This window comes from Pan troglodytes, chromosome 12 (assembly GCF_028858775.2).
Source record: "Pan troglodytes isolate AG18354 chromosome 12, NHGRI_mPanTro3-v2.0_pri, whole genome shotgun sequence".
Classification (NCBI taxonomy): Eukaryota; Metazoa; Chordata; class Mammalia; order Primates; family Hominidae; genus Pan; species Pan troglodytes.
The window spans coordinates 44,916,154-44,929,966 of NC_072410.2; the positions used below are offsets into that span (position 1 = coordinate 44,916,154).

The following is a 13,813-nucleotide window of genomic DNA, read 5'->3' on the forward strand; positions in this document are numbered from 1 at the left end:
GTACCTGAGTCTTCCCATTTTAATACGCTATGAGAGATATAACATAAAAATGATTACCACCAAGGCAAGGCAAAATGTTATAAGTAACCAATATGCAGAGCAAAGACAGGAAGAAAAATTGTGTTGGCTTCAGGAAACCAGTATCATTTAGACCTTGAAGAGAGGCAAAGACGTGTATGAGGAAATGGTGAAAAAAGTATATTTTCAGTCTGGAAAAGTTAAACAAATAAAAAGATGCTAAACTAAATTTTAAGAAGTTTTACCTCGTACAATAATTTTAAAGCAATATAAAATACAGAACCAGTAAAATAAAAGTTTGTTTGAGGTCAAATTGGGGAGGGCCTCAAGTTGCAATGAACTTAATTGTAATTTGGGGGTAATAAATAAAAAAACTATAAAAGACTTCTATAGAGAAAATGCAGATATCAGAACTATATCACTTAGAAAACTTAGTAATTCAATTCTGATCACATTATCCAATGTATTTTTGTCCTGCTTTCGAATGTTGATAAAATTTATAATTATTGAAAAAGAAGAAGGCTGTTTCCAACTCATTCTAGCTTCAGGAAAGCACTAAATTTAAGTCAAGTCTAAGAAAGTGATTTTGTGAGTCAAAAGCTGGATTCCGAACTGTGGTATCGTTGTGTGCTTGCGTTTTTTTTATCATCAAGTTCACTCTCCAATAAAATGTTTCCTCCCAGTTTCCTGGTGTATGACAATGGTTTGGCTAAGGCTCTCAATTGAAAATTCCCATAGATTGGCAATTTAGATCAGCTCTGCTTTGGGCCTTCAGAGCTGACCTCTCTTTCCCTTTTTATCTCTGCCTCTCTCTCTGTGTGTCTTAGGTTCATTATTGCCTTCAACAGGTTGGCATAAGTACATGCAATGAGACAAGGGATCTGAGAGGCAAATCATATCGGATCCACTAAGTTAAAGACAATTTTAGTTACAACTACAATTCTGTAGGTAAAGTCTATAGATTATAAAAAACAAACAAACTGGCGTTTGTATTTGGACAGAATTTGAAAATAAAACCTGAATGTCAGGAATTATTTCTAAGGCTGGATTAGTTAGGCAGAGCAAGTTATATCTCAGGAAAAGTAAGGAGGTTTAGGTTTTCTTTCGTTTCCCAATCCCCTGTCTTTTCATCTCCACCCAGGAAACTGTTTTCTAGAGGCAGAGCAAAGGAATCTGAAAATAGAAATAATTTTATGATGTAGTTTTATGAGTTTTCTTAAATAAGATTTTCAGTAAAATTATTATTCCATATGATGAGTGTTCACTTTTCAATTGCTCCTACAGTGATTTGTTCGTTTGATTGTTTCTTTTCTTCGATTTGTATATTCTGTGTTACTTTCAATGAGAATCTTGAGGGGGGTTAAGGGAGATGTGCTTAGCAGTATATGCACAAACGAGAGAAGAGGCTTTTGAATGGTACTTGGAGAACAATGTGGAGATGTTTCAAAGGTAGCATATTTCAAATGGAAGAGGAAAGCAATCATGATTAAAGAGTTCATCCTTAGGTCACTATTTTTTTTCTATTAATATTAACAATGCTTTTGAAACCAGAGCTAAAATTTTGGGGAAAAAAATGAATGGAAGATCAGGAGTAGAGGGACTCAAAGGGTAATTTGAGGGCTTAAAAAAAAAATACTTATTTTGATACAGGAAAAAAAAAAGCTTCCATGTCTAAGAGGACGTAAGAAGAGTACTTATAAAGGTTCTTGTTTGTATTAGTCAGGGTTCTCTAGAGGTACGGAGCTAGTAGGATATATGTATATATGAAAGGGAGTTTATTAAGGAGAATTGACTCACACAGTCATAAGGTAAAGTCCCACAATAGGCCATCTGCAAGTTGAGGAGCAAGGAAGCCAGTGGTGGATCTGTCTGAGTCCCAAAACCTCAAAAGTGGGGAAGCCAGCAGTGTAGCCTTTAGTTTATGGCCAAAGGCCCGAGAGTCCCTGGCAAACCAGTAGTGTAAGTCCAGGAGTCCCAAAGCTGAAGAATTTGAAGTCTGATATTTGAGGGCAGGAAGCATCCAGCATGGGAGAAAGATGAAGGCCGGAAGACTCAGCAAGTCTAGTCCTTTCATATTCTTCCACCTGCTTTCTCCTAGCAGCACTGGCACCTGGTTAGACGGTGCCCACCCAGAGTGAAGGTGGGTCTGCCTGTCCCAGTCCACTGACTCAAAGTTAATCTTCTTTGGCAACACCCTCACAGACACACCCAGAAACAAAACTATGAATCCTTCAATCCAATCAAGTTGACACTCAATATTAACCATCACACTGTTGAAGGCACAAATAGGCAGAAAAGATGTTACTAAGACTCATTCTTCATAAGTTGTCATTAGAGAATATGTTACTTACATAATTCAGAGATTTAAATGTAAAGTGTAGCCTTCAAATCTTAAATTCATAACACCAATCCTGGGAACTAGAAGATTAAAAAAAGAGAGTGCACTCAAAACAGGTATTTCTGCTGAAAATTCTATAATGCCTACATTGGGTAGTAAAATTTTATTCTAACATAAGACATTAAGCTAATGAGAACAACCTTGCAGAACACAATTAAAGAATTTTTGTCCAGGCCTTATAAGACTAATTTTTCTGGAGTAAATTTGTGTGAGCACACTATGCATTTACTTTGTTGACAAGAGGCATACAAACTAAATTTAGCAGCAAAGATAGCAATCTCTTAGAATTTTAGCTGTTACAGATGACATGAAAGAAATCTGAAAATGGTAGGACATTACCATAAAGAAACTTGGCTGGCTGGGAGCAGTGGCTTACACCTGTAATCCCAGCACTTTGGGAGGCTGAGATGGGAGGATCACTGAGCCCGGGGGTTTCAGACAAGTCTGCACAACAGAGGGAGGCCCAGCCTCTACTAAAAACAAAAAAATTACCTGGACATTGTGGAACATGCCTGTTGTCCCAGCTACCTGGGAGGCTGAAGCAGGAGTATCACTTGAGCCAAGGAGTTCAAAGATGCCGTGAGCTATGATTGTGCCACTGCACTCCACCTAGGCAGCAGAATGGACCCTGTTTCAAAAAGAAAAAAGAAAAGAAAGGAAAAGGCAAGGCAAGGCAAGAAAAGAAAAGAAAAGAAAAAAGAAAAGAAAAGGCAGGCAGGCACGGAAGGAAAGAAAGAAAGACAGAAAGAAAGAAAGAGAAAGAAAGAGGAGAGGAGAGGGAGGGAATGAAGGAAGGAAGGAAAAAAAGAAAGAAAAGAAAAGGAAAGAAAGGGAGGGAGGGAGGGGAGGAAGGAAGGAAGGAAAGAAGGGAGGGAGGGAGGAAAGAGAAAGAAGGAAAGTAAAGAAAGAAAAGAAAGGAAGAAAGAGAGAAAGAGAAAGAAAGAAAGAAAGAAAAGAAAAGGAAAGGAAAGAAAAGAAAAGGAGGGAGGGAGGGGAGGAAGGAAGGAAGGAAAGGGAGAGAGGAAAGAAAAGAAAGGAAGAAAGGAAGAAAGAAAGAGAAAGAAAGGAAGGGGGAAGGGAGGGAGGAAAGAAGGAAGGAAGGAAGGAAGGAAGGAAGGAAGGAAGGAAGGAAGGAAGACGCTGGCTGTATCTTTAAAGTACAGATGTAGATTGTAACCACTTTTATATTTCTTTTGCCACTTCTACTGAAAGAGAGAGGAGGAAACAGGGAACTTGGATAGGTAACCTAATTTTTTTACTTAGTTGTGAAAATTCATACAGACTATCAGTACTTACTTTGCTCTTTATTTTGCAAAGTATATGCTCATGTTGGAAAAAATAAACATAAAGTTCTAATAATTATTCTCATGACAGTTATTACTATATATTCCATTCAGATTTCTTAGACTACTTAGCCTTAGACTTTCTTTCCTATTTCTATTTTTTAGAAGTCTCCTGTGCTTCATTTTCTTCTAAGTTTATTGGTTTCTATGGTACTGAGAATTATACTGTGATTATTTCAGTTGAAGCGTATTCACTTTAAAAGTTTTGCTCTAATTTTTAGTATAAACCTATTTACAAGGAGTTTGGCTCTACTTCACCTTCTGAATAAATAATAATACCATCTTGATTTCTTCACTGATCAGTGCCACTTAAGACTAAAATATTTTTCAGTCATAATATTGAGGGCTTGTGGAAAAGAATACTTTCAGTTTCCACTACATCTGGAGTACCATGTGAATGGAATCATACAGATAATAAAGTATGATATTAGAATTCATTTTATTACACTAGTGCTCAGTTTTAACTTGATAACACTCTATGTTATGTAGGGAAAAGGTCGTCTATACAAAGTCTATAAATGAATATAAAAATATAAGAGAGAATAAAACAGCTCCAAAATTATTGTGTGCATCAAGTTAATATGTTTCCTATTGAAGAAGATGCTAAGTAAAATTGCTCAGTAGCTCCTCAGAAGAAAATAATAATCTGCTCAGCATCTTGTTCAGTCTTTCAAAAGAAAATTATCATTAAAACAAAAATAAGGTTATTACTTTCATATGCCTTGAAATAAAATAAGTAACATATATGCTAAATTGTAATAAAATATTTTTTTAAAAAACCTTGGTATATAAAAACAAAATAGCAATATTTTATTGTCTATGTTTTCTAACTAGAATATTACTGGGAAAGACATGCAATTATTGTTTCATTGCATTTTCTCATGCCTGATTAAGGAAGAGTTGCATTTTACACATAACTGAAAAACAAAATCAATTACATATAACAAAGTCCAAAGCAACAGAATGTTAAAAGAGCCACTTCTATATATTGCATCTTTTATTAAATTACAGGTTGACATATAAATATTGGCATATATAGGTCTTTCATTTGGCTCTATAAACAGATCTCCATTTTACATTACCCCAGATGAACTCAGCCTTACCTGACCTCTGGTCTATGCTACTTGCTTTGGTTCTGGGTTAGAGGTCGTTCCCAAGGTCATAATGACTTTTGCTGATGTGACTCAGCATGAAAATGAGAGTGTTACTAGTGAGCAGACCATGCCATTCATCTGAAAAAGAAGATGCATCTGTAATGCCTCTCCTTCTGTGTGTTTTCCTTCTTCACTTTCCCCAAGCTTCCACTACTTTTGTTTTTCCCTCAGTCTGTCTACCCAGGATTGTACCTTCTAATAAAGTGTTAGTTTGGAAAGTTACCTGATGATTTGTTTCCTGGGAAACGCTTTAAAGAAAAACTGCATAATCTATTAGTTCTCCTTAAATATCTTCTTGACAAGAAGTGCAACGTGTCTATAAAATGCTTTATTATTTCATAGCACGAAATTACAATCGTTAAAATAATTTTGGCACTTTTGTTTATATCACCTTTGAGAGATTAAAAAAAGGAAGAGCAGTGTCAGCCTGTGACTGAGAGACTTTCTAAAGAATTTCATTCTATCTTCACTTGAATATATAAGTAAACAGCATTTTGAGATGGTTTGCTTTTATATGCAAGAGAAATAGCTTTGTACTGCCCAGTACTGAAATTTCAGAGAAACTTTTTTTTTTTTTTTTTTTTTTTTTTTTTTTTTTTGAGACGCAGTCTTTCTCTGTTGCCCAGGCTGGAGTGCAATGGCGTGATCTCGGCTCACTGCAAACTCTGCCTCCTGGGTTCAAGCAATTCTCTGCCTCAGTCTCCCAAGTAGCTGGGATTACATGTGCCCACCACCACGCCCAGCTAATTTTTGTATTTTTAGTAGAGACGGGGTTTCACCATCTTGAACAGGCTGGTCTTGAACTCTTGACCTTGTGATCCACCCGCTTTGGCCTCTCAAAATGCTGGGATTACAATCGTGAGCCACCATGCTTAGCCAAATATTTTAATTCTCTATTATTATTTGAACTCTGACCTACTAGTAAAAGTTGTTGAGTGAAGAACAATTAACCATTTAATTGTTTGAGTGATTGTAGGAGAATATAAGCCAGAAAAAAAAAATTACCCTCCCTAATATTGAGAGGTGAAGTCTGCTGGGCTTCTGGGTCAGGTGGGGACTTGGTGAAATTTTCTGTCTAGCTAAAGGATTGTAAACACACCAATCAGCACTCTGTAAAATGGACCAATCAGCAGGACCTGGGTGGGGCCAAATAAGGGAATAAAAGCTGGCCACTGGGGCCAGCAGGGGCAACCTGCTGGGGTCCCCTTCTAGACTGTGGAAGCTTTGTTCTTTCACTCTTCATAATGAATCTTGCTGCTGCTCACTCTTTGGGTCCACACTACCTTTATGAGCTGTAACACTCACTGCGAGGGTCTGCAGCTTCATTCTTGAAGTCAGCGAGACCACTAACCCATCGGGAGGAACAAACAACTCCGGACGCGCCACCTTTAAGAGCTGTAACACTCACTGCAAAGGTCTGCGGCTTCACTCCTGAAGTCAGCGAGACCATGAACCCACCAGAAGGAAGAAACTCTGAACACATCTGAACATCTGAAGGAGCAAGCCCCGGACACACCATCTTTAAGAACTGTATGTAACATACCGCCAGGGTCCGCGGCTTCATTCTTGAAGTCAGCGAGACCAAGAACCCACTGGAAGGAACCAATTCCGGACACAATATGAGATTAAAAAACATGGCAAAATTTCATGAGATACCACACCCCTAGCATTATCTGAAAACAAAGCATGTCAAAACTAAAAAAACAAAAATTATGAAGAAAAAGAAAAAAGAAACAATAAATACAAGTGCCAAATTCTCAGGTGCTTTCAACTGCTCTTACTAGCCAAAAAGCTTAGTCTCAGAACAAGAAAAACTGAGAACAGAAAATTGGAACATTAGGGAAGAGGCCTGAGTGTGAGGTGCAGCACCCACCAGAAAGATAGATTAACTGCACCCTAAATAAGAAAATCCTAAAAACAGTAACCAGGTATGTTAGATTTAATCACAATAAAGCTGATTTAAAAGGACAAGCACAATTTAGGGGGATAGCCTCAATCCATATAGTCTGGAGGTGATCAAAAACCAAGAGGAAGGAAGAAATGTCATTGGCCAGTGGGTGATGAAGAAAGGAATAGGGAGATTTAGGCCACTGGAAGACAAGACCACAGAGTTAGACGATCCACAGCTTCCTCCTTACTATACAAAAAAGCAAATAAACCCTACTAAAATACATGGACTTTGCTAGACTGACAGAAGAGTGTCAGCAATTATTTAAAACACTTCATTATATTGAAAATTAACAAAACCAAAGTCAAGTCCTGCAGAGAAGTATTGCAGAAAAGCAGGAAAAATAAGTTAAAATAAGAAAAAATAATCACAAAACAGAAGAAAACTGTAATCTACAATTTAAACAATTAATATACTCAAAAATATATTAGAATATGGAAAATGACTTTCAAACAGAAATTCCAGCACGTGCACACACACACACACACACATACCAGGAAAAATATAAAAGAGCTGAACTCAGGAATAAAACCAATGAAAAAAGACAAAATAATCTCAGAATTGAAAGAATAACTTACGAACTTCCCAGGGGAGAATCTAACTAAATTAAAACTTAATAATGGGCATGGAAGACAATTAAGCAAACCTAGAATAAAAGATGCCACAAAGAAAGAAGAAAAAAGGACCAGCAGAGAAAATAGTGAAAAATAAGTCAAAGAAGAGATAATAACTGTCTTACAGGAATTTTTGACAAAGAAAAAGAGAACAATGGAACAGAGCTAATATTAAAAACTATATCCTAAGAATATATACCAGAAATAGAAAAATATTAATATGTACAAATTGAAAGGGCTCAACGGATATTTGGAAAAATTACTAGTGTGAGAATAAATACAATTTAAAAGTTGTTGTAGGCCCCTAAAACACTTTAAGCCTTGAGAGAGTAGTAACTGTAATCTCAGTCATATTTGGTTACAACTTCTGTGTTCAGATTATAGATTGACTAACTTTCTCATTTGTCTTGTTCTGGGCAATTACTAGAGAGAAGCAAATAATGTCAGGGAAAACAATCTGCCTTTTTAATTAATGGCCCTTTTTATGTATGTTAATTTCCCTTTGTTGTCCTGCTTTGCTTAGATCAGATGACAGAAAACCTATGACTAAGAAAAATTGTTAAATGTACCCTTTCCAGAAAGAAATACTGCCTGTAACCAATCAAGTTGCTATAACTATGTGTTAACCTTGTATGAATAATACTGCAATCCTGTGAAAAATTCCTTATCTCTGCCTATATAAATGAAATCTTAACTGGAACTCTGACTCCATTCCTTTAAATCTGACATTTCCGGGTGGTCCATCTTTGCAATTTGCACATGAATGAACTTTAAAAATTAGATTCTGACTCTTTTCATTATTTTACATTGACACCAAGAGTGATAAACTCCAAAAAATATCATAGTAAAACTATTAGATTTCAAAGGTGAGAATAAGATCCTAAGAACTTGAGGCAAGAAGATCAAATAACTAACAAGGGCAAAAAAAATTTACACTAGCATGCTTTTCAAAAAACCCAAGCAAGGTAGCATTTTTTTTAAGTCACTGAAGAAAATGTCAACCAATTTTTTATTTTTATTTTTAAAATTTTCTTAGAGACAGAGTGTCACTCTGTCATCCAGGCTGGAGTGCATTGGCACAATCATAGCTCACGAACTGTGAATTCCTGTTCTTAAGCTATCCTCCCTCTTCAGGATCCCAAGTAGCTGGGACTACATGTGTACACTACCATGCCTGCCTATTTTGTGAAACATATTTTATAGAGATGGAGTCTTGCTGTGTTGCCCAGGCTGCTCTGGAACTTCTGGCCTCAAGAGATACTCCTGCTTCAGCTCCCCAAAGTGCTGAGATTACAGGCATGAGTCCCAGTGTGTGGTCAAAAATTTGTTATTGTTCATATATTAGATTACAAAAAAAAAGTTTCATAAGTTAAAAATAAGTATTTACAACAACAATTTCTGGTAACAATGCAAAAACTAGAATTAAATAATCATAGCAACAACAATAAAACAAAAAGGTCTATTCATTTTGAAATAAGAAAATAAATTCCAAACTTCCTTAAATCAACTTCTACTTGAAAAAGGGAATACAAACTGAAATTATACACATAAAAATAAGAAAAGAAAAATATTACATAACTGAATCTATAAAATGCATGTAAAGCATTTGTGATAAGAAAATTTATTGAACTAAACATTTATATTGATAAAAATAATAAAATTAAAATAATTATATTCTCAGTTCTGAACATCAGAATATAACAACAAATTAAGTCAAAGAGAGCACAAAAAAATAATAAAGAAGCAGATATTAAAAAGGCAGATAATTTTATTTATTTATTTTTATTTTACTTTAAGTTCTGGGATACATGTGCAAAACGTGCAGGTTTGTTACATAGGTATACACGTGCCATGGTGGTTTGCTGCACCCATCAATTTGTCATCTACATTTAGTATTTCTTCCTAGCTCCCCATCCCCTGACAGGCCCTGGTGTGTGATGTTCCCCTCCCTGCGTCCATGTGTTCTCATTATTCACCTTCCACTTATGAGTGAGAATATGCAGTGTTTGGTTTTCTGTTCCTCTGTTAGTTTGCTGAAAATGATGGTTTCCAGCTTCATCCATGTCCCTGCAAAGGACATGAACTTATCCTTTTTTATGGCTATGTAGTATTCCATGTTGTATATGTGCCACATTTTCTTTATCCAGTCTATCATTGATGGGCATTTGAGTTGGTTCCAAGTCTTTGCTATTGTGAATAGTGCTGCAATAAACATATGTGTGCATGTGTCTTTATAGTAGGATGATTTACAATCCTTTGGGTGTATAACCCGTAATGGGATTGCTGGGTCAAATGGTATTTCTGGTTCTAGATCCTTGAAGAATCACCACACTGTCTTCCACAATGGTTGAATTAATTTACACTCCCACCAACAGTGTAAAAGCATTCTGATTTCTCCACATCCTCTCCAGCATCTGTTGTTTCCTGACTTTTTAATGATCACCATTCTAACTGGAGTGAGATGGTATCTCATTGTGATTTTGATATGCATTTCTCTAATGACCAGTGATGATGAGCTCATTTTCATATGTTTGTTGGATGCATAAATGTCTTCTTTTAAGAAGCGTCTATTCATATCCTTTGCCTACTTTTTGATGAGGTTTTTTTTTCTTGTAAATTTATGTAAGTTCCTTGTAGATTCTGGATATTAGCCCTTTGTCAGATGGATAGATAGCAAAAATCTTCCCCCATTCTGTACGTTGCCTGTTCACTCTGATGTTAGTTTCTTTTGCTGTGCAGAAGCTCTTTAGTTTAATTAGATCCCATTTGTCAATTTTGGCTTTTGTTGGCATTACTTTTGGTGTTTTAGTCATAAAGTCTTTGCCTATGCCTATGTCCTAAATGGTATTGCCTAGGTTTTCTTCTAGGGCTTTTTTGGTATTAGGTCTTACATTTAAGCCTTTAATCCATCTTGAGTTAATTTTTGTATAAGGTGTAAGGAAGGGGTCCAGTTTCAGTTTTTTGTATAAGATGTAAGGAAAGGGGTCCAGTTTCAATTTTCTGCATACGGCTAACCAGTTTTCCCAACACCATTTATGAAATAGGGAATCCTTTCCCCATTGCTTGTTTTTGTCAGATTTGTCAAATATTAGATGGTTGTGGATTTGTGGCATTATTTATGAGGCCTCTGTTCTGTTCCATTGGTCTATATATCTGTTTTGATACAAGTACCATGCTGTTTTGGTTACTGTAGCCTTGTAGTATAGTTTGAAGTCAGGTAGTGTGATGGTTCCAGCTTTGTTCTTTTTGCTTAGGATTGTCTTGGCTCTATGGGCTCTTTTTTGGTTCCACATGAAATTTAAAGTAGTTTTCTCTATTTCTGTGAAGAAAGTCAATGGTAGTTTAATGGAAGTAGCATTGAATCTATAAACTACTTTGGGCAGTATGGCCATTTTCACTATATTGATTTTTCCTATCCATGAGCATGGGATGTTTTTCCATTTGTTTGTGTCCTCTCTTATTTCTATAAGCAGTGATTTGTAGTTCCCCTTGAAGAGGTCCTTCACATCCCTTGCACATTGATTTTGTATCCTGAGACTTTGCTGAAGTTGCTTATCAGCTTAAGGAGTTTTGGGGCTGAGACGATGGAATGTTCTAAATATACAATCATGTCATCTGCAAACAGAGACAATTTGACTTCCTCTCTTCTTTTTTGAATACCCTTTCTTTCTTTCTCTTGCCTGATTGCCCAGGCCAGAATTTCCAATACTATGTTGAATAGGAATGGTGAGAGAGGGCATCCTAGTCTTCTGCCGATTTTCAAAGGGAATGTTTCCAGCAGAGAATATAAAATAAAAGATCTAATAAATTCAATCCCTGGTTTAGTTAAGAAAATTATTATAAATCTGTTAAGAAAATATACTCTATAAGCCAATAGCTAACTTTATCAAGAAGACAAAGCAGAGACAAAAATATACACAGTAAAAAAATAACAAGAGGAAATAATGATTAAAAAGAAGAAATCATAGATTAATTTGTAGACTTTCATGCAAACATACTTGATAACCTAAATAAAATTGATAATTTCTGCAGGAAATTCAGGTTACCAAAATTGACCCTATTGGAGTTAAAAAGCTTAAATGTACAAATTCTCATAGAGTATGTAAAGATACTTAGAACTACCCTTCCCCCAAAATGAACTAGGTCCAGATATTTTAGTGTGTAATTCTATCAATTCTTCAAAGACCAGACAGTCCTAATGCTTTATTGTTCATTGCAGACTATTGAAATGGAATGAAATCTTTCTAATCATTCTTGCGATGCAAGGATAAATACAATTCAAAGAAGAAAACTTCGGACCAATTTCACTAATAAATACTGACAGAGAAATTCAAAGGAAAATATTAGGAGCAGAATCTGACACCACATTAAGAAATGAAAACCAAGTGAGATTTATATCAGGAATTCAATGTTACTTTGGTTTTAGGAAATCCAATAACAACACACACAATATGAATATACCTAAGGGAAAATATGATTATTTTTCTACATGCTGAAAAAGCCTATAACAAAATTCAACACCCATTCTTAATAAAAAACATTCATTAAACAGGAATTGAAAGTTACATTCTTTACATGATAAAAATACATTTACCTTTTTCCTAAAGCCATTGTCTTATTTTATGAGGAAACACTAGAGGCATTTTTGATAAAATTAGGAATACAGCCAGAATGTCCACTATTTCTGCCACTATTCAATATTGTGCTAAAAGTATTTGCCAGTGCAATTCAAAAACAGAAATCAATCAGATGCATAAGAATGGGTAAAGGGGAAACAAACTTATTTCTAATTGCAGAGGATATGATAGTGATAAAGGAGGTAGAAAGAAATTATTTAGGCAGGTAGTGAGGGCAAAAGAGTCCTCAGAAGAACTTCCCTCCTAACAAAAAGCAGCCCAAGAAATTATTATTATTTTTTTTCTAACAAAGAGCAACCTGAAAAATCAAGCTGCAAACATAAATAAGGAAGCTGTAAGCTTGCACGGGCAAATGTTGGCAGCTGTGCCAATAGAAAAGGACTACTTGAGGGCCCAGCATCATGTCCACCATGGAAACGTCATCTTCCTTTTTTTTTTTTTTTTTTTTTTTTTTTTTTTGAGATGGAGTCTCATTCTGTGCTCGGGTTGAAGTGTGGTGGTGCAATCTCGGCTCGTTGCAACCTGCACCTCCCACGTTCAAGTGATTCTCCTGCCTCAGGCTCCCGAGTAGCTGGGATTACAGTTGTGTGTCACACCATGCCCAGCTAAGTTTTGTATTTTTAGTAGAGACAGGGTTTCATCATGTTGACCAGGCTGGTCTTGAACTCCTGACCTCAAGTGACCCGCCCGCCTTGGCCTCCCAAACTGCTGGGATTACAGGTGTGAGCCACTGTGTCTGGACCCATCTTCCCTTTTTGTTCCCATGTATACAGTAAGAAAGAAACGGGCAACAGGGAGCAGCTCTGGCTGAAATCCCGCCTGCATAATAAAAGACTGGGGTGGGGTCTGCCAGAGATTCACGCCCTATGCAAATGTCACACCTGGTCCTAAGCAGTTTTTCATGGCCTATGTAGATCAGACACAACCTTGCCATCAACTCATCTATAAAACCCCCTGCATTTTGCTGCAGATTGGCAACCCATTTTTCCAGGACCCCTCTCTGTAGCAAAGAGCTATTCTCTTTCTTTTGCATGTTAAATTTCTGCTCTTCACCTCACTGTTTGTTTGTCTGAGTTCTTGATCTCCATGGCTGTGAGATGAACCTCAGGTATCACCCCAGACAATGAGGCTGTATCATTAGTATACCTGGGAAACCCTAGAAAACCAATAATATAACTAACTCAAACAATAAGAGTATTCCGTGAAGCAGGATATGAAATTAGCATACAAAAATTAACAGCCTTCATACATACAAATAAAAAACAGAGAACTGTTGACGAAAAGAGCCAAACTCTGAAGTTTGAAAAGATTTATTCTGAGCCAAATATGAGTGACCATAGCCTGTGATGGCCCGTGACACAGCCCTTAGGAGGTCCTGAGGACATGTGCCCAAGGTGGTCGGGGTACAGGCTTGGTTTTATATATTTTAGGAAGGCATGAGTCATTGCTGGGGAAACCTGCCCCACACCACCCAGTGGGTACCCCAAGTCCGGCAGAGACAAAGGAGTTAGAGACAGAATAAGTGTTTGAAAGGTGGGTCCAGGGGACTGGAGCATTGGAGGCTTGCTCACAGCCCAGAGCTCTCGGGCTCTGCCCAATTTATTGGTTTACAAGCTCTTTGTTCTTACCGCAGATGGGAAGGGTAGGAAGGGATGAGGAAAAGGATTAATCACTGAAGGAGAAGTCCTGAGTCATTCAATA

At 36.7% G+C, this 13,813-nt stretch overlaps 1 protein-coding gene across 1 annotated transcript in view; it reads left to right on the top strand.

Annotated features, from left to right (window-relative positions):
* The window catches only part of LOC134807808 (breast carcinoma-amplified sequence 4-like), a 145,141-nt gene extending 133,120 nt beyond the window's left edge, over positions 1-12,021 (top strand). The window contains exon 12 of the mRNA XM_063788998.1: positions 11,695-12,021. The gene's annotated coding sequence lies outside the window, so the exon portion shown is untranslated. The remainder of the gene's footprint in view (positions 1-11,694) is intronic.
* Positions 12,022-13,813: the final 1,792 nt, after the last annotated feature.